Raw genomic sequence first — 26,194 nt, forward strand, 5'->3', positions numbered from 1 at the left:
ACCTCTGCAATCCTCAGAAAGAGAACCGAACTTCCTTTATGACCTATGTATACCAAAAACTTCTAGTTGCCTAACTAGATTCTTATGGATGACATTTTTTTTCCATGATCTGAAAATTCATCATTTCACTTCAAGGCCCTATATGTATCAGTGGCTACAGAACCCAACGTTTCTAATGTAGCTAGCCCTTAGTCTTCTGAGGCAAGCCAGGTGGACCTTTGGTTAATATATTCCTGTATTATTGCCCTAGGTCTCCTCCTTGGGCTTTTAAACAGGGTGTAGGATCCCCTACCAGTTAAGTTTTTCTCTGTATTTTTTCAACCAACTTCATGGTATTAGTTACAAACACTACCAAGAGTATGATACTGTGTCCTAATTTTATTTAAAGAACAAGACAGTATTACTACTTTTAAGAATGGGACATACACGTTCATGATTATCTAGAGCAAGTCACTAAAGGAAATACTTCTAAAATGACCTTTCAGCTTTCCTTTTCACTCTTGACAGTTCCACTGAAAAAAAAAGAGCTGAAGCATTAATATTTAGCTATCCCTGCAACTACCTGCTGTTGAGTATCTGTAGTTAATAATAAAAACAAAATCTTTATCCTCAAATGCAGTTTGAGGTATTTACAGTATCTTAGGGAAAGCCAATTTATTGTAAGTCATCTTTTTCTCTCAACTGGTGTACATCTTTACTCTGGTGTAAATCCAGAGTAATTCCACTGAAGCATAACTATGGGCAGCATTTGGACTGTAGTGTTTGTTTACCAGAAAGAAAAGTCATTTCAATTTCAAATAATTTTTCAAGAGCTATAAAAAGAATCTGAAAATAACACATATACAGTAAAGATTTTTAGAAGTAAAATAATCCTTGTGAGGAGGAAACCACTAATACCTATTCCCTCCAAATTTTTTTTTCTCTTTCTAAACTGAACATGATACGCAAAGTGTCCAACAATCCTTAACAAAGAGACTGAAGGATTAAGCTTACAATATGAAGGCAAATACAATAACTGGAGTCAGCAGGGAAGACCTTTCTAAACTTATTTACCTTGGGATCGTCATTAGCATGCTCTCTAAGCACACAAACACATACAAAAGTTTACATTTGCAGAGTTCCACTAACGGTGTATCATTCTTGTCTTGCTGAGAAAGAATGGAGGCACACAAAGAACATTATTTCACCCAGAAAATTCCAGGCACCATCGTTGAAACACCTTGTGTTTCCATACATCAAATATAACCTTTAACCTCCTTTCTTACTCTGCCTCAGACCATTTTTATAGTGTAACTGGGATCAACACTTGCTACAAATGAAGCTACCTTTCTGTTCAAATAAAGCAAAAGGAATCAGTAGTCCAGGTATTCCACTTCTCATGTGTTAGTTACTTGCACCTTCTATTCTCTGCTCTAATTGTACATACCCTTTCTAGTCTATCCACTGCATGATAAGCTTATAACAAACACATGAAAAGAAACATTTTTGTAGGCTCGGTAGAAATTCAAATATTTTGCTCAACTGAAATAAAAAATAAACCTAATCTAAGCTGTCATGAAATCATGAAATTACTCTGGCAGTTCTATCTAACTATGTAGACATGTACAGATCCTTTGAAGAAATGAAACTGCAGTTTATCAAGCGTGATTTATAAGCAACACTGATTTAGCTGGGAGATAACACTGCTGTCTAATCATTAGTAGTCAGACAACAGCCATGTGAACACATCAATTATGGGCCACTGCCAAAAGCCCTTGAGATCCCAGAGATTAACAGCCAATCCTCTGTTTTACAAGCTGACATCAAAAAGAATATTAATAAGAGGAGGGGCAATGTGAAAGCTTGTCAGAGTAATTCATGCTCTAAAACAAGGCATTTTTCCCTTTACTCTGCCTTGAACTGGTCCATGAAAAAAGCTGGCATTAGCTACAAAGCATAAAGCTGCCAATTTCTCAGAAAATGTTTTTCATTAACATATGGGAAGTTGTGAAAGACTGCAAAAGCTCTATTTGGTGGATAAAGGCAGCAACTTCTGCGTTCCTTTCCTGAATGTATCAATTATACAACCTCAATCATTATTCAGATACTTGGAAATGAACATCCATGCACAGAAGTGTTTGATGGCTTTTCTTTCCCTCAAAACCAGAGCTGTTTACTATTATAAACAAATTAGCCAGCCTTCAAGGCATCCATTTACTCTGCCTCGCAAATGACTTAGAAAAACTGAAGTAGAAATACTACTAATTCATTTTCAGGTTCATTTTGGTCTTCAAATGTGTGTAAAAGAATCCCACAATTGTGCCTTTCTGACTTCTATGCAGGGTGGCTGACTAGAGATTTACTCTTCTTACATATAAATGAATGGAAACAAGACAAGAATATACCTCCTAAGGGAGCAGTTATTCCTCTGTACAATGTAAACATGCCTATTGAGATGGACCTCAAACAACCTCAAAACGTTGCTGCACTTAAAATGCCAGCAATATTAACTGAATAGTCTTTAAGCTTGGTCCAATCACTGTCCAGTCATCAATTACCCTATCCAAACTCTACTCAAGGGTCTAAAAATTGAGAGATGTCTTACAGCATGGCTGCAAACAACCTGCGTTCAATTCTACCCATACTGTATTTAAGGGGTATGCAAACAGTAAGAGGGAATTTCTTTTGTGGGGACTTTCCAGATCTACCTTTATATAAGCTATCTCAGATACTGCCAGCAGTTAACCTCTGAGCAAAAAGGGGGCAATAAGCAGGAACCTTTTAGACTGTGGCTGGTGCTTCAGAGCCAGTAATGTGAAAATTACACCGTCAGGCACAGCTCCAGAATACATATTCTTTGTCAGATGAGCCAGTTTCAGAAGTTCCCACTTTGCTGTGGTCTTCCAGACACTTGTTACCTTCACTTGTTTTTATCTGGAACATCACACATACATACCCTACGGGAGGACAGCATACCGTTAGTCAAATTGACACAGCTGAGAGGGTCATAATCGCTTGGAAGGACACACAGGCAGTAAGTGTTTCGAGCAGCAGATTCATATTGTAGAACTGCCTCTTTAGTAAACAGCTGGAGCAAAGAGAAGCCAGTACCAGACTGATTGCTTAGGTAACTGTGGCAATGTTAGCTTCCACAGCTTTAGTGCTTCAGGGGCATCTGTAATGGCAATTTTAAGTAAGGGTACAGTCTTCTATCAGTCCAGTGTTCCTACAGCCGAACAGGTAGACAACTTATATCTGCCCAAGAAAAAAATCCCACAACTTGTCTCACACTTTTGGTGGGATTCATCTTGACATACCAGTTACTTATCCAGGCTCCACAGGAAGTGTGACAATGACAGCCCAGTTTGAAATTGGTTTCTGCAGAGGTGGAACCACAGCCTAAGTGTATGCTTTGCACCGAAGGGGACAGACGGCTTTCACACAATCATCCTGCCAGCACAGCCACAGAGATGCAACTGCTGGCAGAGACATGCAGCATTTTAAACTCACACTGGTGCTTGATAGCTTAATACTGTGTGTGGGAGTCCTTTGTTCACTTAGGCTTGTGCCTTACGTTCCCATAGTGAAAGCAATACCTGGAACACACCAGGTCCTTAAGGACGTATCACCTGCGGCTTATCAGCTGGCACAATTTTAGAAATACTTTTTATCTTATCCTAGACAAGTTTTGGGAATATATCCACTGTTTTAAAAGAATATATTATCTCTGATATATCCAAAAAAAGGTATGTTTCTTTTACATGTCCAAAAAGCACTCCCATACTATGAGAACCACTCTAAAACATCTCAAGGTTTAATTTCAGTGTATTATCTCTTTCTGTCATTCTGTGAGGACTGCGTTGCTTAAAAGCTAACCCAGGAAAACATTATCGAGCAGATGTCTTCCAAAGCAGTAACTTCATAAGTGTATCATAAAACAAGAAAGTGATTCAACCAATGTACAGCTGATAATGGCAAAAAAAAAAAAAAAAAAAAGAATCTTGGATTGAAAAGATGTTAAATTTATTAAGAGGCCATGTTTTTGTTCAGCTGGCTGGGAGGGGAAATTTGTCTTCCAAATGTTCTGTAACATTGTTTTCAAATTTGAATGAACTAATACAAACTAATACCAAATGTTGGACTTAATGCGCCAACTGACATGAGTTAAGTTTGACAGGAGGGGCCTCCCAGTATCTAGTATATTAAAAGGAGGGAACATTTATCTGTTTTTAGACTGTATTCGAAACAAGATCAAGATTTTCTAAACTTCCAACTTAAAGACAGCATTTTCAGAAAGCACTGAGCAGTCTGTGTACAAAAATCTGGGCCTTTTGAGTTGTCTTATACCAGGCAATTAAAGACCTCTTAAATCATAATTGAAAATTTTTATTTAAGAGCATTAACAACTAACATAGCACCTGGATCAACGGGATCCTATTAGAAAAGTGGAGACTTTAACTAAGGACTCTTAGGCTGGCTCTTACTTGCATCCTAACTCACCACCAGTAAACACAGGGTAAAACAGTAGGTGAAAAGAAGCTTTTGCATAAAGTGGAGGGCAGGTCTTAAGCAATTAACTCATTTTTGGTGGCAATCCTGTACAAATGCTCTCCAGGTTCTACATGGCACAGTTCTCAAGGAAGCGTCAACATGATTGCTGTAAAACAGGGAATACATTAGAAAACAATAATTGGGTGATAGCCCCAATGCAGAGCTCCTGATGATGCACAGCAGCAGAATCTTCACTCCAAGCAACACTAGTTACTTTTAAAATTCACTATTAGAAAGGTTTTTAGCACTAACTGTGTCAGGCTCTAAACACTTATTTGCTTTAAGACAGTGTTAATGACTTAGCTAATCACACAATTTTATAGTTCTATAATGTACTGTGCTGTGAAAATTAAACCAGTGTTTATTACACCTCTGCTACCTTTCCTTTCCTTCTTATTGGACTGACTCTTAAATGGGTTAAAGCAAATACTGTACTACAATAAAACATAAAAAGCACACTGGTTGAGAGCAGTTCTCTATATGTAACACAGTATTTTAATTCAAAGCATTTCAGATACTGAATTTGATGTCATACTCATTTTTCAATTTTGAGGGAGGTACTCCATCTGAAAATGTTGAAAATGGTATCAATGCTAAATTATATTAAGGGATACTGACAGATTAAAAATGAAGCTACCTTGCTTGTATTATCACTAACATTTTAGGTCACTGAAAAAGGAAGAAGTTAAATTTTCTTGTAATTGTTTCTATTTTCCTTCTGTATTTCCTTCTGTAGATTTGGACACTAAAACCATCCTAGTCAGTTTTCCTTCTTGTATCTAAAATACAGGTGAAATAAAACTCAGTTTGTATTTTTGCAAAATTACACATTTTTTCAGAGTCTCTTTGATGTCAGCAATGTTTATGTGACAGGCCCTGATATTGCACTGTTAAAACTGCATTGAGAACAAAGATTCCTTTATCCCTGGAGAATCAATATGACTAACGGCCAAGCAAAAGAGAGTGGATCAAAGATACCAGAAGAGATACTTCTTGTATATGGAAGATAGAGAAAGAAGGCGCACGCACACACACAAAAACATTAGAAACAGCATACATAGGCATCCAAGATCAGAGAGAGTTGGTGGATCTTTAAATATAAGCAAAGAACTTCATACACATTCTTACATTACAACATTGCTTTTTTTTGTGGAGGAAAAATGGCAGAGTCAGATAAACACATGTTTTGATGTTGATAAACATGATCTAGAAAATTCTTCACTCTTATGCAGAGAAGAAACAGGTATTTAAGCTACCCTAGACTGGATTACCTTGAGTACCTGCTGAAGGCTGGCCACTTGCTTTTAATATTGTTTATAATTAAAAGGGAATCTCCATGTGTTTTATTAAAATTAGTGTCACAGCACTTGAATTCTGAAGGGTATTTGTTTATTGCTCCATAGAAAACACACAGTATCTGTTGTTATGCCCCCAAACAAGTGAATATTATTTCACATTCCCAAATCATGTTAAAGAGTCTAATGGTAATGTAGGAATGGATACAGTCAATGCTTATGGTATAGTATGGCTAATTTCCATGCTGTAATGCAAACAATTTGCTTTGTGGTTCTAAAACCTAGGAATGTTGAGATCACAGATTAATTTCTTTTGGTCTGAATTTAGGTTCTAAAAGCCACTTTTGATGGAGCTATTCAGTATGGAAATATATTGGCAATTTTCAATAACTCCATGATCTCGCCATTTCAATTTCACTGACTATAAAATGGGGATAGCTTTCCCCCCGCAACCCCCCCTTTGGGTATTGTGAAGCTTATGCCAGACTGTGTACTATATTTAATTAGAACTTAAAACCCAGAACTGATGCCAGATTTTCAAAATAGCTCACAAATCAAAACAAGAGGCCAGATGTTCAAAAGAACAAAGCACACTGGGTGCACAGGTTTCCCTCAGAATCTCGTAATGGCAAAAGTAGGTGCTAGACTGTTCAAAAATCTTACCATAGTTGTAGGTGTTAACCACATTAAAAATCTGCCCTTCAGAAATGAACTCATAATGCCTCCAAAGTGCTCTGAGATCCTTGGAAGAAGAATGAAATAACCATGCATTGAAATATTTAGACCTAATTCCTCTTCTCATTCACGTAAAAGAAATCTGGGATTTGGTCTTCCATCTGTTTGGGGGCAAGGAAGAGACTGTTTCTTGGCTTGCCTTTTCCTTAGCATCACACACAAAGCTTTCTGCTTTTTTTGAAAGTGTTTGTTCTAAGCAAAATGAAGAAAGACTACTAAAACTGGAGTAGGATAGGATGCCAGTGGATAACTCTGACAAATTAAGCTATGTTTCCTTCTCCCACACACAAGCCTTCAGCTTAGTCCAATACATCACACAAGCAGAAGGGAGAAAGATGTATTGGCTTTTTCTGCTACACTCACATTTGCATGAAAAGGAGCAGTCAAACGAAAATTAAGCACTTAAACAGCTTAAAAAAGCACTGGTTCAGAATACTGTACTTCAATAAAACATTCATTGTTATTCAATGCTTGGCAAATGACATTGCCATCACATACTAGTAGAAGAACCGTGAAGAATAAATGCTATCTGAAAAAGAAGCTTGTACTTATGCAGCGCTAATGACCATCTAAAAGAGCGATTCTGCATGGTTACATCCTCTTTGAGATTCACAGCTGCAGCTTCACAAGAGCAGCCATACATCATAATCTGCAGCCATTTTAGGCTACCCTTGTGCTTTGGAGAGCAATATGGGCAGTAAGGAACTGCTAATCTGTAAAGTTACAATCAAAACCCAGTTTATTCAGCAGTGATGACTGAGGAGGAGGAATTCAAATTTTAATACTGACAACACCTTTGATTGTAACAGCAGGAACACAGGGGGAAGAGATCTCCACATGTAGTTTCATTTGAGAGAAAACATACTCATTATTAGATTTTAATTTCTAATTTATTTTAACAGTGGCATAAAGTAGCATACAAGGCATTATCTTAGAAGGTCAGATAATTGTATTTTAAGATTATAACACTCATGTTTAATTAAAAGTGAGGAATTTTCTTATTGAACAAGATGCTGATCCTATAAACATCATTAATTAACCGATATACAGTGACTTTTCAGAAAGGTAAGTTTGGGGACAAATGTTATTTGTACCTTGAAACTGTTTGATAATCAAGGGCAACACTAAAATCCACTGAAGTAGTCACAGGTTTTATGGGTAAACCAAAGATAGCCTCCACTTTCTAGACACATGCAATTTACAGCCACACCCTTCACACCAAAGTATTTCCTCCAATTATGCACACTTCTTCAGGCTCAGTTACATGGAAGCAACTATAGGTCTCTGCACAGTACATATCTGTGGCTTATTAATGCAACTCTCAGGATTTTAGTTAGGTTAGATAAAGTAAAACAGTCTGGAAACTCTTTTGTCATCACTGTGCTCGTTTGCCTCATACACTAAGTATCCTTGTCTTTTTGGAACTACCTCAGGCACACTCCTCAGGCCAGGTGAATCAAGCTAGCCTCCACTGCGGTGTAAAAGGCATCAGTCATCATCATGATAACTCCCACAATATCTGTATGTATAAATTTGGAAGAGGAAGCTCCAGACAAGAGAAATGGGGCTGGTGCCAGTTTAAGCTGTCAAGAGTTCAACCAGATGTTAACTGTAACCAGGAAAGCTGGTGTTTCGCTTTCAGCCCCCAGTACTGTAACAGCCAATATACATCTCTCATGCTTCTTAGGCTTCTCAGGGATCTCTTGCTGAGAGGAAAGTAACTTGAAATCCAAGTTACTACAAGCATAATCATCTATATGAAAATGCTAGCATACTGAAGAAAAATAACCCTTTGGTAATTAGTTACTGCCATAGGCTCCTCTGCACCGTGAAAACACATGTAAGATGAACGAGTTAATACAAAATGCTCATTGATTTATGTTGGTTACTGAAAAACTGCATTTCAGCATTAAATATAGCACTTGCAAGATCTGGCTAGGGCCACAGAAGGACAACCAAGCCAAGATCAATGAATCAGTCTGTGTCACAACCTCAAGTGGGCAACACAGAGACTCAGTGAAGAGACTGTCTGTCCCTCATAGTGGGCTTACATTCTCTTAGTTCCTCTTCCATTCTAAAGAGGTGCTTTTTTATTTCCTCGTCATGGGATAGCTTATAGAAAGCTACCTAGTGCACATTAAATAAAGAACAACAGCATGCCATTTCTACAGTCACATCACCACCTGGCTCCCTAACCAGCTTAGATTTGCACATAAGCACAGAATCTATCAGATTTTATCACTTGCACAAGGAATTGTATGGTTATCTATTTCCATAGGTCACCATTAACTATTTCATTGGGTACACAGACCAAGGAAAGATCCCCAAAAGACTGTTTGGCACTCAAGAGTGCCATAAAGACAAGGTTGTTCTTGTCTTGCGCCAGCTCCAGAAAATGTGTTTTCCATAGTGGCAAGTGTGAAAACAGAGGCACAGAAAAAAAACAAAACCAAAAATACTGCCTCATAACCAGAAGACAGACATTGCTTGACCTCCCTCCTGCCGGTAATGGCTTCCCCTGAAGAACAGAAGGGTGAATTTTCATCTTACCTAAGTGAGCTTCATTCATACGAAGTGACTCAGTTCCAGCTCCTACCATTGTGCCTGAAAATCCTGTCCTTCTTGCTACCTGTGATATTCTTCCCAGCTACGTTGAGAGTACCTGGCCACAAGACAGCCAGATGAGAATTTTCAAATGTTGCTAAAGAGAATGTCTAGATGGAGTCTTCCAAAATAGGACAGCAAAGGAGACAAGGATTTCATCAATCAGATTTCCACAAGCACTATCCATTCAGGTTAATGAAAGCTTTTTAAAAAAGGAAAGCCCTGACAGAGTCGTTCCAGACACACAGCTTACTCTGGAGACTTCTATACATTTATGCATTTTCACAACACATTTTCCTGTTAATTTGGTAATACTTTGCTCAGTAACCAACTGATAAGAGCATAGAAACAACAGGGGAAACTGACAGAGCACCCCACAGAACCAGAGATTTGACTACGTATACAATCTCTCAAATGAACAGGAGGATCCTGTGGAAAGTTTTCTCCCTATGCTCTTCTATACCCCTTCTACTAACACTGAACATGGCACAAGATGGGGAAAAATGAAAAAGACATTACAATGTGAGATTAAAATGCAAGGAATTTGTGTCACGTAAATGCAAACAGAAGTAAGAATAATCACTCATCTTCCCGAAACATGGAGAAACAATTATGCACAAAGTAGCGATGGCCTTCATGAAGAAAGCAGGCAATGTGATACAATAAAGTAAAAAGACTTCCAGTGCTCATTTTTCCTGATTTTTTTTTTTAATAAATTGCTCTGGTTAACCAGGAGATGGCAAATGTCAATGTAAATGCCCAAATAAACTCAATACATTTAGGCTTGAGTCCCACATCTTGTTACAGCTGCAATTGAGCTAAACTGAAACGAGGGTATCAAATCCAGCTACTTATCACCAGCCCCCCTCATCTATTCTTGACATCACTGCCTTCCCCTTCACATTGCCCACATAACCCCCCCACTTTTCAAGCCAGCCAAGTCAGACACTGGGTTATAAAAAGCACAGTACTGTGATCACCTGGACCTTTTTTTTTTTTTTTTTTTTTTTTGACAGAAGCAGGCTGGGGAATGGCCCGTCTTGTAGCAAATGAGGTAAAATAAGAAAGTACTCATCAGCAAAGACTGTTGATAGTATTCTGGGTTGATGCTGTTAGAACCCCACATGGGATTACAGCTCAAGTTTCGTTTTCAGAAATCTAACAAAACTGTCCACCAATACCTGCAGGCTGAGGCAAGCTCTGGCAGTCAGCTAGCGCCAGTTGTGTCCTGACACGGCTCCACTCACACCCCTTTCACAGAAACAGCTTCACTACACATCCAGATGCAAGGACTAGAGTACAGCCAAGACATTTGCAGATATTCTTTCATAAGAAAGCTGTGCAAAACCTTTTGTGAGATAACTGAGCAAAAATGTGACCTTTTGTATCTGGAAATCAAGAAAACAAGATTTACCATAGCCCACTTCCACACTGGCAAATACATAAAGATATTAAAAAATTTCTGTAGTGCTCTACGAGGAGTTAGTCTTGGAGGTACTGGTTCCTCTAAGTGCAGTCTGACTTAAACCAAACCAAAGAAATTGTTTCCCTAACTCCAAAGACCTGTAATGATGATTTGACCTCATACCCCAAACCAATGACTGCAGTAATTCACCTCTAAAGTGGGCTACGAGTTTATTTTTAAATGAAGCTGTAATTTAAAAGGAGAGCCAATTAATCTCAAAATAACTAATACTTCCTCCCTGCTCATAGCCTGGTCTCTCAGCAAATGCTTTACAAATTTAGTAATGACTAAAACAAATTAGCCTAATTACCTGGAAAATGTGGTATACTGACTTTCAGTTTCCAGATCAGATGACCTTCTCTAAGTCAAAACACTGAAAATACTGCAAGTATAAGAATAAACTAGAAAGGTGTCACATGCCTCATCTGTGGAGCTGGTTTTCACTCTTAAAAATAAGTAAACACAGTGACCCCTTTGTGCAACACAGGCAAGATCAGACAAAAAACGCCCATGGGCCATACAAATGCAGGCCAAAATAGGACAGAGAAAAATGTACTGTGACCTCTGTATTTAAATTTATCAAAGGTTTGCCTCCTGCAAGATACTGAAAATTTGTTAATGCAGGTTAAACCACTCATGCCCCGCCCCCATTCTGAAAGTAATATTACATTTGCATGGCTTTTCATGAAAGAATTAGAAGTTGATATAATTATAAGAAAAAGGAACTCTGATGCCACCATAAATATTATCAAGAGCTATTTCTATCTTAATGAATTAAAATAATGTCAATAACATCCTTTTTTCTCAGAGTTTTACCAGCTCCTTGGCTTCTAGTGTAACAACAAAAATCAAACGAAGCCTTCATCAAATTTCCAAAAATCCTGAGATTAAATAATTTCTTGGTCTTAAATTGTTGGTTTAGAATGCAAGGTTCCTTTTGAATTTACTGAGACCCACATTCACAGTAATGTTGCTTAATTATTGTTTTATACTCTACCAAGGAGCCAGAGAATTTCATTAACTGTGTCAAGTACTCAGATATAGCACTACTGATAAAGAAAACCCTTAATTTTCTATTATGTACTTCATTACCTTGATCAAAAATGGATTACTTAACCTGGAGTGAATTTGTCCACTGATAGCTAAGCCTCACGTACCCCCAAAGAAAGAATAATTTTGTCTTAAGAGTTTATGAAACTTCACCCATTATTTCAATGCTACCATTTTTAATCTGCAGTGTGAGGACCATCCGTGTATCTGTTAGAAGCAGTAACAACAATAAAATTATATAAGTGTAAATAGATGGGAAAAAATATTACCTTGTGGAGGTTATGCCTTAAAATTTCCTATTCCAGATTTTGTATTACAGCCTGATTTTGTTGCTCTGCCAGTCACATACAAGTTCTAAAGTACAATGTGAACAAAATCACAATAACAGAGCATAATGTAAAGTTCTTTAAGGGCCACTTAGAATACTGCTTGGAATCACTTAAAATACAATGTCTACACCCATTTTACCAATGAGATATCAGATAACAGAGTGGTTTAATGATTCAAATGGAAGTAGTCATTTCACTGCCTAGGGAGAAAACAAAGGGACATAAATGTACACAAATATACATATAATTAGACTGCATATAAGAGGCCCAATTCTTAAGTAATTTTCAAGGCAGCATTCTCCTTGCAGAGATGTTAGTGCTGATGTTGTTACTCATTTCAAATCGACCAGATTCTGCCTCTAAATGCAATGGGTGAAATGGACTGTTGGGAATACATCTACACGCACTTCACCATGTACTCTCTCTCATACTCTGGATAACGAAATACAGCAGAAACTAAATATAAAGAAAAAAAACACTCAAAAAGAATACTGTTGTTAGGGTTATCACTTAGTAGACTACAGTTTGAGAGAGTAATATTTTTAATAGCACAAGCTACTGGCAATGGTCCTTGTGTTTGTTTATTCATAAGCAGAGAGTAACATTTTATATACTGTCAGTAAATTTCAGACAAGTAATATAAAAATAACCAACACACAGTGTTGCTATGCACTTAAAAGGTCACACCTGAAGCTTATTAACTTTCTTCCTGCCCCTTACAGAAACTATACAATATAATTTACACCAAAAACTTTCCTGTTCTGGTACTGGATTTCAAATATGAACAACTGACAAGTTCTTTTTTTCCTGCATCTTTTGATTCTTCTTTACAAAAACTTGCCACTAGTCAAAGGGATAAAAAACTCAATGTCCATTTTATTATAAAAGGGAATCAAACTAAAAGCATATTTTATAACAAATTCAGATGACCAGACACAACTTGCCAAATTCAGCTATGCCTACTCCCTCTCTCATGCAAAGTTATTGTAGCCACTGAAGATAGAAAATTGAATATTTATAGCCAGTTTTACATAGGTCAAACATATTCTTCAAAAGGCTCATAATCTGATCAAATCAAAGCCGATCTTGACACAGACAATCATGACACATTTTCCAAGAAGGCTTTGCCTACCAAGCTACTGGCAGCAGGGAAGTTCTGTATTAAGAAAATATTTTCTTTTCTGTGACTTTTTTTTCCCCTAATATACATTTTCCCTGTTCAGACTTCATAAACTAATTTTCACGGCAATGATAGTGGGAAAACTACAGTAAAGAAGCTACAAAAAATTCAACTCGAAAGGTAAAATTTTTGAAACACTATAAATTACTGAAAAAGAGGAGGTTCAAATGAAGACACTTAAACAGCATTTACTGTAGCAGTTACTCCACTTCTGCTCTAATGCTTTCTTGACATTGATGTTTAAACCAATGACTCATGAAAATTATGACTTCAAATTTACAGGCCACCAATAAGTGGGTCTTTAAAAAAATGTTGTACAACAATAAAGCAGGAACCACAAGCGCTTCTTAACCATTTGAACTGTCAACTAATTAATTCTGATACTGAAACAAAGGCCCATTTTAAAAACCTGCTTTTAAAAAAGACAGAGGAGGAACCGGGAGAGGAAAAAAGAGGGGGAAAAAGGTCTTGTGAGCAAGCCAAACTACGTTTCAGGGAGGGAGGGTCAAGAAAATGTATTATGTTTGGTCACATTAACAGAGGCATTTCTTCCCCACCCCATTCAGACAGAAAACAAAATAGGGCAGCTCTTCTTGCCACCGAATGGTGCCCCTTAGCTGGAAGCAGCTCCAGTTGTCAGGTTACTGTCAGAGTGTAAAGCACACCAACACTTCCCTTATCCCACCCTTTTGTTCCTACTTAATATGTGCACTGTGCTCAGCAGTCTTTGCTGTTAAACAATTCATTTTTTCCTTGCCTCCTCTGCTTTAGGAGGAGGCAAAAATAGCAGGACTTAGTCACAAAATATAAAGCTCATTTCCTGTACCTTAGTGCCTTATTCTTTCACCTCCTTGTCCATAGGATTTGGCTACCAAATAGGTCTTAATCTGTAAACAAATGATTTGCTCTACAATTAAACCATTCAGTTCTTCCCGGCCACCTCCCCCCTTCTTTCTTTTGCTGGTTGGCTGCTGTCCAATGTGGAGGCTCATAGGTTCTTCTATTATTTAGTGCTGGTTAAAAGGCAATAAGCTCATTTAGAGTTTATAAAACTATAAGCTATCAACAAAAGCATTTAATGCTTCTCTGAAGCACTGTGGCTTTTGCCTGAGAAATTAATAATGTGTGCATGTGTGTGTACACATACATGTGGATATGTGGGGGTGTTTTTTTATGTGCTTGACTGGTTAAACACTCTGGATGTCTAAGTCAGTTATTTTAAGCTACAAATGCAAGCATTTCACTCCAATTTTAATTGTCTCTGTACTTTTTTCTCAACTGACAATCACAGAGCTGAACCTCAAAGACTTTGATGTTGAATGAGGAAAAAAGACACACTGCTGCAGCATTTCACAATGTTTCAAAATATTGTTTTGTTATAAAACGATGTTGTGAATCACAGGAGTCTACTAGAGTAAGCGAAACCTTTAGAGAAATAAATAACGTTAGGTTTCTCATCTCTGCAGTTAAAGAGTCACTCATGACCCAAGAGAAAACAAAACAACATCAAGGTCACTTTCCTTTATCTCGATTTTTACATTTTTGTTCTTGGTGGAAAACAAGTTCTCAGGGACCAGTAAGCAAAACACAGCATGTGTGTGTTCACCTTCATTCAGGTGGTTATACATAGAACCTGGGGCTAGCAGGCTACCGCCTCAATGTGGGATGGTAAGGACAAGGAAATATTTTTTAAAATGTGTCTATAAACAAGTGAATTATTGTAAATGAAAAGCTGAATTTCCAGGTGTAAATCTCATTTAGAAATGACAGGTACTTAGCAATATCAACTTCAGCAACATACTTTCAATGAAATTCTGCAAGCCTATTTAAAGTCTGTTACGGCTGCTGACATCAATCTCCCAGGCTGCAGAGTGCTAAGCTCGACTGAAGATTTGCACCCATAAATTTAGCTACTGGTATATTTGACCTAAATACACTGTGTTTCTCCATACAGGCAACTACAGACACCTGAGGTAGGCGAGCAACACAGCAGAGTTGTCACACAGCCTCTGATGCCAGTTTTGCCTGAAAAAGGACTGAAGTTCAGAGTCCCACGTGGGTTTAGATTCCAGTCCTCTCTACAGTGTTTTAGTCTAGACTTTCCACACTTTCCACTCAACATTTCACTTCTTCCCTGATGAATGCAACAGTAAAGGACATATTCCTACTGCAACTCCTCACAGGAATATGAGCACTACAGGAGAATCCTGAAAACACCATTATATGAAGTATTTTAAAGGTACACCTATGTGCTCATGTACGTGCATGCACACACAGTACAGACACATACGAACGGACACACGCAACAGATTTTAGCTATCTCTACCTATTATGACTCAAAGACCAAGTGAGAGTCTCTGTCTCCCTCCCCCTAGCCAAATGACAGCTTCTGAAGTTGCAGATAATAGGTGGCAGATAAGTATGTTCGTTAAAAAAAAAAAAAAAAGAGTTATGCTAGGCCCACAGAAAAAAAATGCCCCGTATACTGAATTGGCACAGCAATCACAACCACATTTTAACCTCAACTATAAATATTGTTAATTTTTCAAATTTATCCATATGCAATGTATCTTCAATAATTACTGACCAGCTGAATAGGTTTTGTAAAAATTAAGCAGTAGGAGGTATTTGCAACCTAAAATAAATATTACAGTTTAAGGAAAAATGTAAATCTTGGAAGTAGTTTGAAAACAGTTGGCAACTTTTCCTCCCAGAGTAAATCTGAAGGCTCAAAAATAAATATTCAAGAGCATTAATTTGTTTCTAGATTTGTGTGTGCAAGTAAAACAGCAGCCATAATGTGGAAATTTGAGTCACATTTTGCAACTAATTGGAAGCAGATTAGAATTCTGCCTCAGGGGAACATTGTCAAACTAGAAGCTGGAGCAAATGAAGAAAGAGGTGAAAGCATCGTGAAGAGCTGACAGATTTACAGTGCTCAAGGCAATAAACGGGTACTAGATGAAAATGAATGTGCTTCACTGTACTGCATGCAGTTTTCAGTCATATCTCAGCAATAACAGCATACAGCCATGAAACTATTATTTTCAGAGGGATGAAGGAAAGAGTAAGAATGAAAAACCCACTATTCTGGCAGTGTGCAAAAAAATATAAATCATACAGTGGCTCAAGTTGTTACAAGAGTAATCAAATTGGTCATACTGGGCCCTGTTTTGTAACCTGGACTCATCTCAAGTAGGGCTTACACAGACATAATGCAATGAAGTACTTACTTGAGTTGAGAAAGGGCTGTAAGCTCTTGCTCACGGTGAGCAGGAGTCAAAGCATTAAGCTCTTAAGAGAAAAAAAACCACTGAGATTCTATAATTTTAAAGCTAAGAATAACACAGAACCCTGCAGACAGATAAATCAGAGGCAGGAGGAAAGAAGTCCTTGTTAGAGGGTGATTAGGAAAGGTTGGAGGGGAATATAAAAATGAAAATAAAATGTAGAGGCTAATGTACCAATGCTGTAATGGAAACAGCTGCTAGCTTTCTCCTTCAGTGTTTGGCACCTGGTGCAGCATCACAGGAAAAATTGTTAAAGGATCTGGACATGAAACATAAATACAGACTATAAGCCGAAACTCAGTCGCTGTATTTATAAAACAATAACAGCTCTTTTTTCCTATATGTATACATACATATACACCTCCCCCATATCTATACCTATTGATACACATACATGTATACAAACCTGTCCTTAAACAGCAACTAATAACACTATAACATGACACTGCACCTTATTACTGGCTGAAGTGGGTAATAACATTAATTTAGTTTTTTAGCGACACTGGGTGTGGACCAACCCCCTTCATTGTTCTCAAACTTCAAATTCCAGAACTCCAGAACATACACTGCCTAATGTTAAAACCAGGGCAAAAATTCACCAGTAAAACTTTATATCAAATATGTTCTATATATCCAGAAAGGTCCTTATCATCAGTGTATGCTAGCTAAACAACTCCCTGGATCTTTGCTAAATCAGATTTAGAACTCCTGGCAGCAAAACAAAGTTAAAATGAGTAATGAGGTCCATTTCTAATTGTATTTGCTTCTAACTATTACCTTTTGTCACAGATACACAGATCTAGTTTCATTTCCCTCCTTCAAAAAGGAAGAATTGGCAAGAACATGGATGCAACTACTGCCATTACTCCACTGCTATAAGCCTATAATAAAGCACAGATTTGATAGTACTATCCATGTAGTGTGGCGAACCACACACAAATAAACAGTTCTCCATGAAGAATGAAAACCCAAAGACCAAACCCTTCCAATTCAAACATTATTGTTGCTTTTAACATATGCCATCCACAGAAATCAGCCAAGGAGGTGATAGGAAATCCAAAAATAATTTGGTCTGGCCCTACATACTAGGACAAAGGAGATTACAAGTTGCTTTTCACTCTTTTTACTGGTTGAGGGAAGCAGTGAAAATTATAAAATATATGCTTATATAACAGACATCTATGGTACCACTTCTGTGGCAGATGTATTTCTACCATAGTTCAGTGCAACATCACTGAAATTCATCAATAAAGGTGGCATTTGAGTAGTGTGAATTTGTTTGGGAGGTGGGGCGGGGGTGGACTTAACAAAACCCCTGAATTAATTCAATGGCTAATGCAAATGACTAAATGTGTGCAAAATCAAACTGTCTAGTGCACACAGTTAAAGAGGCCAGATGTGCCTCAAAATTTCCTAGGAAACTGAGCCAAAACTTGGTGCTTTCTTTTACCAGAATGAAGAAAGCAAGCTCTAGGAGTTTACAAAAGTGTGACCAATTGGAGCTTAATCTTCTGTTGCTAATTGAAGCATGAAAAAAAGCCCATTTCTGAGGGCAAACTACAAACATATACTTTTTATATTGCACAGCCACATGATAAAAAACAGAATCAAGCTGACTTGTAGAAACTTGACTGGCAACCAAAGCACAAGCTATTATTCCAAACTGTTATGGGAAAGCAATAAAATTGCTACCAGGTCTCCTCATGTTACTCTTCAATAAAAAGAAGCCATCAGGGAAATAAGAGGAAAGAAAACACATCAAAATCTCTAAAGTTCCTTTAAGTAAAAATACACTTCTGTGGCATAATGCCATCTGCTTCCCTGTTAACATGACAAGACAATTCAACAACTAGAATACCAGTGTTTTGAAAACACCAACTAACCACGATCAATAGATTTTAGTTTGCTCTTGCGACTGCAAAAACTGCATTCGCATGCCACTGTTGGCAAATGCTTCAAATATCCCTATGAGGACATTTTTCTTAGGTTATTATTTGGTGGAGATTCTCAGGAGACTGAAACACCTCAGCAAAGCTGGGTTCACTTCCAGTAATAAAATATAGGCTAGCAAGACTCAAAAACTGGGAGAAAAGGATGGAGAAGATAAGGGAATCAAATGTTCAGCATTGTTTTTCCTGAAGATCACTAAGTCAAAATAGACGAGGAAGATCTATCATTAAGTATATAAAATTAAACACAGCACACTTTCTCTTCAAAACTACCGAAAAAAAGCACTTTACATTTCATTCCCAATGGCTTTGATCTGAATAGCGTCAGTGGACGTTACACATAGATGCTAGGAAAGTTGACCCCTTCATTTTGAGATTTGGCAGTATTTACCAACTTACAGGAAAAGTAGATGTATTAAAAACTTCAGTCACTAAAATGCAACATTTTTACTTGCAGCGTTGGCTTAAGATTTCAGATAATTTGATCAACACTGTAGCTACCCTAGAGCTGGAAAACGTATATATACAGTCAGCAATCTTATTTCATTGCATGCAATTTACCCTATGTGCTCATTTCAGTTATTCAATCAAGTAGTCTTATATAAAAGCATATATGTTAAGTATGTGTACATATACATGCGAACAGGGGTATCACAGGAAAGCACCTATTCCCACCCCCTTGAATTTTATTTTCTCTCAGCTTTTCCAAAAAATGAAAAAAAATTACAAAGAACTTGCTTGTCAGTCAAATCACTCTGAATAGCTTTACAACCCTTCATTCAAACGTAAAGGCTTTGTTATAATTGCCAAGACCATTTAGTCAGAATTAAAAGAGAAAACGCAATGGAGTGCTTACTCAAACTCTGGCTACAGCACAACTAAAGTCATAGTCTAATCTTCATATTTGCCCAAATGGCTACTCATAGCCCGCAGTAAATTGTGGTTAAATTCAAGAATGTAATAATAATTAAAAAAAAAAAATCTTTTGATTTAAAATCTCATTTTAAGAATACCCCTCAAGTCCTGCTATGAAAACTGGTAATTATCTTTATTCAAATGATCTCATTTCAAGCATATTTTAAAGCAAATTTAAAATGATAGCTTGTATTATTATTCACTTTGGTGAAACACTGCACCACAAAAGAGCTCCACTGGGCAGAGACACTCTGGTGCAAAACTGAAAAAACATTAATCAAATTGAAAATAAAAAGAAAAGAAGAAATATAAATGAACTTTTCTAAATTTTAAAAAGCTATTTGCTTTTTGTAGTTATGTCATCATCAGGAATTTTTATGGAACCATTTTGCTGTCATTCACCCAACAGGGAATGTTATATACAGACTAAAATTTTTTAAAAATCAATCTATTTTCTGTGATTATTATTAAGAAATAAAAATAACTCCCTGACATCTAAACACACTAAAACAAACACTATTTCTTAGCAAAACTATGGCCAGCTATTCCACTGAAGTCACTGTATCCACAGATCCACAGGTGTGACCCTATCTGATGACTCATGGGAGGCTGTATTTCTGTTTTAAGAAATAAAGCACAATTAAGAAGTTGGACAACTCTCCAGCCTTTCAGGAAATGCAGTGACGCCTCACCATGTATGTTAGAACATTAAGTAAGTACATTATAAAGCTGGTACATTGCTAAGTATATTACATGAAGAATAAACTGGTTGTTGGATAATCTGTACCAAGTATCTTAACTCAGAGCAAGGCAGACTATAAAACTTGGTTACATTCAGCAATCCTAGCTGTATACTGTGGAACAAATCTGGAACATGTAGTTGACATGCTGTTCAAAAAGTGAGTACTATATCTGAGAAATACAGAACACATGGCAATGACACAAAGCTGCCTAAGTAGCTGCGGAAGTAATCTAACCTTTTTTCAAGGGTGGGTGATTGCAATCCAAAATATATATGTCTTTATCCGAAACAGAAGTAAAGGTGGTGTTTCTGATAGCAGAAACGTCAGTATTTCTGAGACCATATTCTTGATGATGCTTGTAAAATATACTCAGATACCACCCGTATTGATAATACTGTGTAAAATGTGGAAAACCAGATTTTTTTCAGATTTTTTTTTTTTACTATTTTACTCTAAATAAGTGAAAAGAACGCTTCAAAAAGAGTGTAACAACCAAGACTATGGGTCCGGGCGTAAACAAGCATGCATAGATTGCCAAGATACTGCTGATGCACCAGGCATTCTGAAGGAAATTCTAATTCTAAGCACATTTGGCCTATGTCCCCCAACTCCCTTTCTTTATAACCTCTCTTCAGGCAAGCCTTCTCATCTACTGTTTAGCAGACTACATTTGTTGACCTTCAATCCCATGCATGGTTCCTAGACACAGGTGTAATCTTAGTGGCTTCAGAGGGGAGGAAAGGGTGTCAGAGTATAATCTCATGCCCATTATTAACCTCCACTTGAGACATTTTTGGGGATATCTCAGACACCTGCTCTCCTACCTCTCCAATGGATTTTAGCAAGTGGATGCATACAGCCTAGCTCTCAACTGGAACAGTCTTGAGATGGCCTGGGTAGCCAGCAGGACATACACAGGTGTTCTGATATCCAGTTACTGACCACAGAGACCATAGCAAATTTCTGAATTACACACGAGGTCCTGGGACCGCCACCCATGAGGCCAGCAGGTAGAGAACGTGCTGGTGGATTTCCTGGCATGTGCAGCAAAGCAGCACATGGGAGAAACAGAAACAGATCTGTACAGAAACAGCCGTACACAATGCCAAATTTTCAGTTTATAATGGGTACCATGACGTTCTAACCAGCCAAATATTCGCAACAGTCTTATCTAAAGAAGGTAAGTTTCACTGTTGTGTATTGTTGGAGTTTTTTTGAATACACCTGTTTTACAAAGCAAGCACAGGATAAGGCCTGCTCTCACTGAAGTAACAGCATTTAGCCTACTTTTACAAATGCAAATCGCATAGATAACACAGAGCAAATAAAGGGGAACCTGCATTCGATATGCAAAGAATATATCCAATTAACAGAAAGCAGGCCACAGAATCTCCCACAAACGTCAGACCCTTCATTTCTTATGTCAAAAAAAAAAGGCATGAGTTTTAGCATGTAAGAAAAACTACGCATTTCAGATTTATGATTTGCGTTGTTGTCGCTAAAATAGCTTTCCAATTATCAAGGCCCTAGTAGGAGAAGCTGGAACGCATTATGTGTTAATGATCACAACCAGGGGTCCAAGCTTTACTCTTTTGTCAGAGCTGTAGCAGATCCTCCCCACAGCTTCACCATTAACATGTCTGTTTCCTGTCAGACCACTCAGAGATAATGTCATTTATCTCAAGGCGGCACAAGACCAGTCATTAGCTTTAGTAAAAGACCTCAAACAAAGGCCGGATGGCGTTTAATCCAGGGCTCCTAGGCTGCAGCCAAGAATCTCATTGCCTAACAGTTCAGAACTTAAGTTATCTTTAAAAGAGTAATTTTTCCCCTATCAACAATTCTAGAACACTTCTCTGAAGAACAGAAAAGTCTCTGCATGGAAAATTTTAGTCAATGGTTGTATCATATGCAATTAGGTGACTGATAAGAGCTTGCTAAAGTTATCCTTTGAGAGGCTTGCTTTTTTTCCCCCCTTCCTTTTACCTCTTAGGCGAAAATTGACAGAATAATTCAGATTCTACCTAAATAGTAAGTCCTTTGAAGAACTGACCCTTATTGTGCTTGCCTGCAGGAGGTGATTCACTATTATAAATTCTTCAATGACTGAGCTTCTGGAAATCTCTTTAAATGAAAGTGGAACTGGTTAACTGTATGTATGAACATGTGTTTTCACAGTCTCTCCTGTATTATTGCATTTCAGAAAGCTTCTATAAAGTGCCAGGTGAACTTATTTTAAATAATGATAATAAAAATAAAAAAAGAAAGAGAGTCGAAAAAATATGATCAAATCTCAGCTGTTCAGTTCCTGGGTTTATGTTGAAAACTAGGAACAGATGGTAGTTTCCATGTTACTTGAATCTGGTTATTGAACACCTCTATGGTTATGGGAGATTTTGCTTAGCACTTTTAACATACATTTCATTTATTGGACTATAAAATGCTACTTTGGAAAAACAAGTCTTTATATAGCTATAATTAAAACAGTCTTGCAGCAAAGCCCTTTAACATGGAGAACATGGTTAACCTCATGACATCTGGACAATCAATCCCTTCCTTTTTACTGGGTATTTATGAAGTTATTAAAATTGTAAAATTACCGATGCCCAAAGTGAAATACTTTTCCAGTAGTTCCGAATAAGGTTATCAGCTTCCCTACTTTATTTTATAAATGTTCTAGACCAGCCTCCATTGTGCTACGCTAAGGCTTGCTTTGCACAGGAATTCAATAGCAGATCTGGTCATACATATTGGCAGGGGTCAGCAGGTTCATACAGAAAGCTTTCCTCAGCCAAAGGGCAACACCTCTTCACCCAGCTCAAAAAGCACTGTCACACTACTAGACAGCACTACAGAACTTTAAGAACCTTGAGCTGTGCTTATTGTCAGACACCCATAGTTATCAATGTTTTTAACAGCTAAATCCCTTATGTAGCTTTCAAAACAGTTTGCTGTCAAACAACAATAGACTTTGTTCTTTAATTACAGCAAGTGACCTCCCTGCCCTTTTATTTCACAGTGAATAAACTACACCCAGGGCCAGTGAGAAAAGTACATGAAAAGCATATCTCCATAACATCATTAATCAAAGCATGTATTTAAATGATTTACATCAATAGGTAAAATGCACACAAGATTATCCTGATTAAGTGTAAAACACCCTCAATCCTGCTATAAAAAAAGTGAAGATAAAATAAACAATACCAGCCAACATGTTAATTTGCTGAAGACAACTTTCAGATGTGAAATGCAGTCTTAATGAGAAGCAATAAGCTAAAGCACAAGAAAGATTCAATTCTGGAATATCACTAGACTGATTCATTTAAGAACTTTAGCTAGACACCTCAGATTATAGCTCTGTATCTTCTGTATGATTTTCATGTAAACATACTGAATTTTACATGCCAAATACAGTTTTCCCATCTCTGAGAGTAAATTGTGACTGTTTGAACCCCAAAATCTCCCTGCAACACACACATAGCAAATTCTTCTAGATACTCTGAACACTTTTCAGTGTAACAGCTGTTAAAAATACAAAAAAAACCTTAGCTAAAACAGATGAAGAGTTGACACTGACAAACAGTCAGCAACTGTGCTAAAAACGGTATGGATGAGAAATGGAAAATGGAGACAGGTTTTAACACCAAAAATCTTAGGAGTGGTTAGCCTACCTGTCAAAGCTACTTATTCAGACATGTCACTAGTGGCTTAACCACAAAATGGGCTGCATGAATATAGCTCAAACATCTTAGAATTACAGCATACTTTGACTTTATCCACATATTAGGGGAGTGGCGACTTTTACAACATACTTGCGGTTTCTGCATCAAAGAACCAGCAGAACACAGTCATTGATTTAATTAGGCTTCATAAGATCCAATTTATCATGTTTTACATGACTTTCTGCAGCAAGGAAACAGAATAAATAGACCAAAAATAGACACTGAAGCATGCTGTGAAAGCTAAACAGTGACTACAACTCCTGGGAATCGGCTCCAAGCTTTTCACAAATAGTAAACAAATGCAATATTATATTCCACACCACACAGAAAAACCCGTAGATTTTCAATTAGCAGGCATGAACTCAGTTGTATCTAAGAGGAAACATCCAAATTCATGAGACACGTCTTTCACAATTTTAAGTTAACTGGAAAATGATTTTAACATGCAGGCTTGAAAATTACATATTTATCTACAGACACAAGGTGCTTTGTGCAAGTACAGCATCTGTGTTCTAGGGTATGAACAGTCAAAGCAAAAACACCACTTAGTGAATCTAAAACCCTTTAAAAAAATCTAATTATTATTAAACATTTGGGAGAAAAAAAGCCAGAACAGCAAACACAGAACACTTAAGTTTCACTAATAGTACCACAGGCTGGCTTAAGGTTGCAACCATTGTCAACAATGAGCTTTATTATTATTGTATGTCTAGAAGGGAACATTCTTTGGGAAGAGAAATACTAAAGGATGTTATTTAAGACAGCAGCAAGCACACCATTGTGCTAGACAATGGCCAACACTGCACGACTCTGATGTGCGAAGCCTATATTAAAGTCGTTGTGTGCCAACAGCAGTGGCTGTTACTGGAAATGCAAGCTCCAAACCTCCTCCTGGAGCAACAGCTACAACACAAAGCGTATCACTGGCTCTAAGCCGCTCCATCCATGTTTGCCCTGAATTTGCATGCCATCCAATTTACATTGCACGTAAGATTACTCGCATGTATATGGATTCTTCATACAATTTCCTGTATGACTGGAGAAGTGAAAAGAACACAAAAACGGGAGAAACCACACCACCCTCTAATCTCTGTTGCCATGACAGCAGCCTTTGAGATACTGAAATGTTCAGATTGCCAGCTAAACAAAATTGTTGAATGTGAACATTTGGCTGAGAGATTAAAAGGCTAAGGGGGTTGCAAAAGGGCAGTACCTCCCACATTCCAGGCAGCCACTGAATCCAATCAAATGGCTCTGACTCTTTAACCACAGCCATTGTGAAGACCGGATTAGGGCAATTTATCTAGATAGTTAAAACAGATTAGAGAACTGCAATTTGAAGACTATTGGCAACAGAAGTAAATGCCTACTGTACTAAGTTAATAAAGAGACCATGAGATTTTAGGACACCTTTCTGCCACAAACAGATCATTCATAAATCAAAACGCAAACATATACACATGAATTACAGCAATCTGGTTTTCTCATCTGCATTTAGAAAAGGTCACAAGGCTCATTCAAATTCATCCCTAGATATGCTATTTTAAAAGCAACAATATGCATACAATATGAAATTGAATTTGTTCCTTAAAATTGTCTTCCAGGTTTAACAAATACCTGATGTCACAAACACCCAAAGCTAATCCTCCGGTCGACTTAAATATACAAAAACTTCAACGTGACCAACATACAAAAAAGCTGATAACAGGTCATAAAAAGATGTAACTTTTCCCTGAGACCTTCAGCCCTCCGGGACACTTGCAGACCATACAGTTAACACCAACCTGAAAGTTTTCCCATCACTAAACATCCACTCAGGGAGGTTGTAAAAACAGGCAATTTAAGACCAACAGCTGACAATAAAGTCACAATCTAACACCCTGAGATTGTTCATCTGGGGGGGTGTTCATTTGCTTTATTTTTCAAGCAGACCAAGTTATCTTTGTTAAACAACCTGTAGAACTCATCAGACTCGGAATCCTGGGCCAATACTCGTCCCCAGGTCCCCCACAAGACACCTTCTGCCCGATGGACAGAACAATTCCCGCCACCACCAGAACCTTCTTGAACCAGCAGTTAACAAAAGCCAGCTCTCCCTCTACCCTTCCCAAAGAAGAGAGTCATGGACATCTAATCTTACAGAAAGTATCCTTTGTAACGTAATAAAAAGGAAGACAAAAAACACACCCCCATCTGATTTCTTTCATACATTTCAACCACTCAACAAATGAGTAGTTCACATCCAAGAGCCAGTCGGACTCAGATAGAAAAGCTCCCCCGGACAGGAGACAAACTGCTCCCCTCTGTTATGAAAGCCTTTTTGCACACATGCATCTCAGCACAAGGTGCATTCCCCTCCTCCCAGCCTCCTCCTTCCAGGAAGACAA

At 37.7% G+C, this 26,194-nt stretch overlaps 1 protein-coding gene across 6 annotated transcripts in view; it reads right to left on the reverse strand.

The window, feature by feature from the left end:
- ZNF608 (zinc finger protein 608) overlaps positions 1–26,194 on the reverse strand; it is a 92,975-nt gene that overhangs the window by 57,666 nt on the left and 9,115 nt on the right. The gene's annotated exons all lie outside the window — the stretch shown is intronic.

The sequence above is a fragment of the Phalacrocorax aristotelis genome, chromosome Z (genome assembly GCF_949628215.1).
Source record: "Phalacrocorax aristotelis chromosome Z, bGulAri2.1, whole genome shotgun sequence".
Taxonomy (NCBI): Eukaryota; Metazoa; Chordata; class Aves; order Suliformes; family Phalacrocoracidae; genus Phalacrocorax; species Phalacrocorax aristotelis.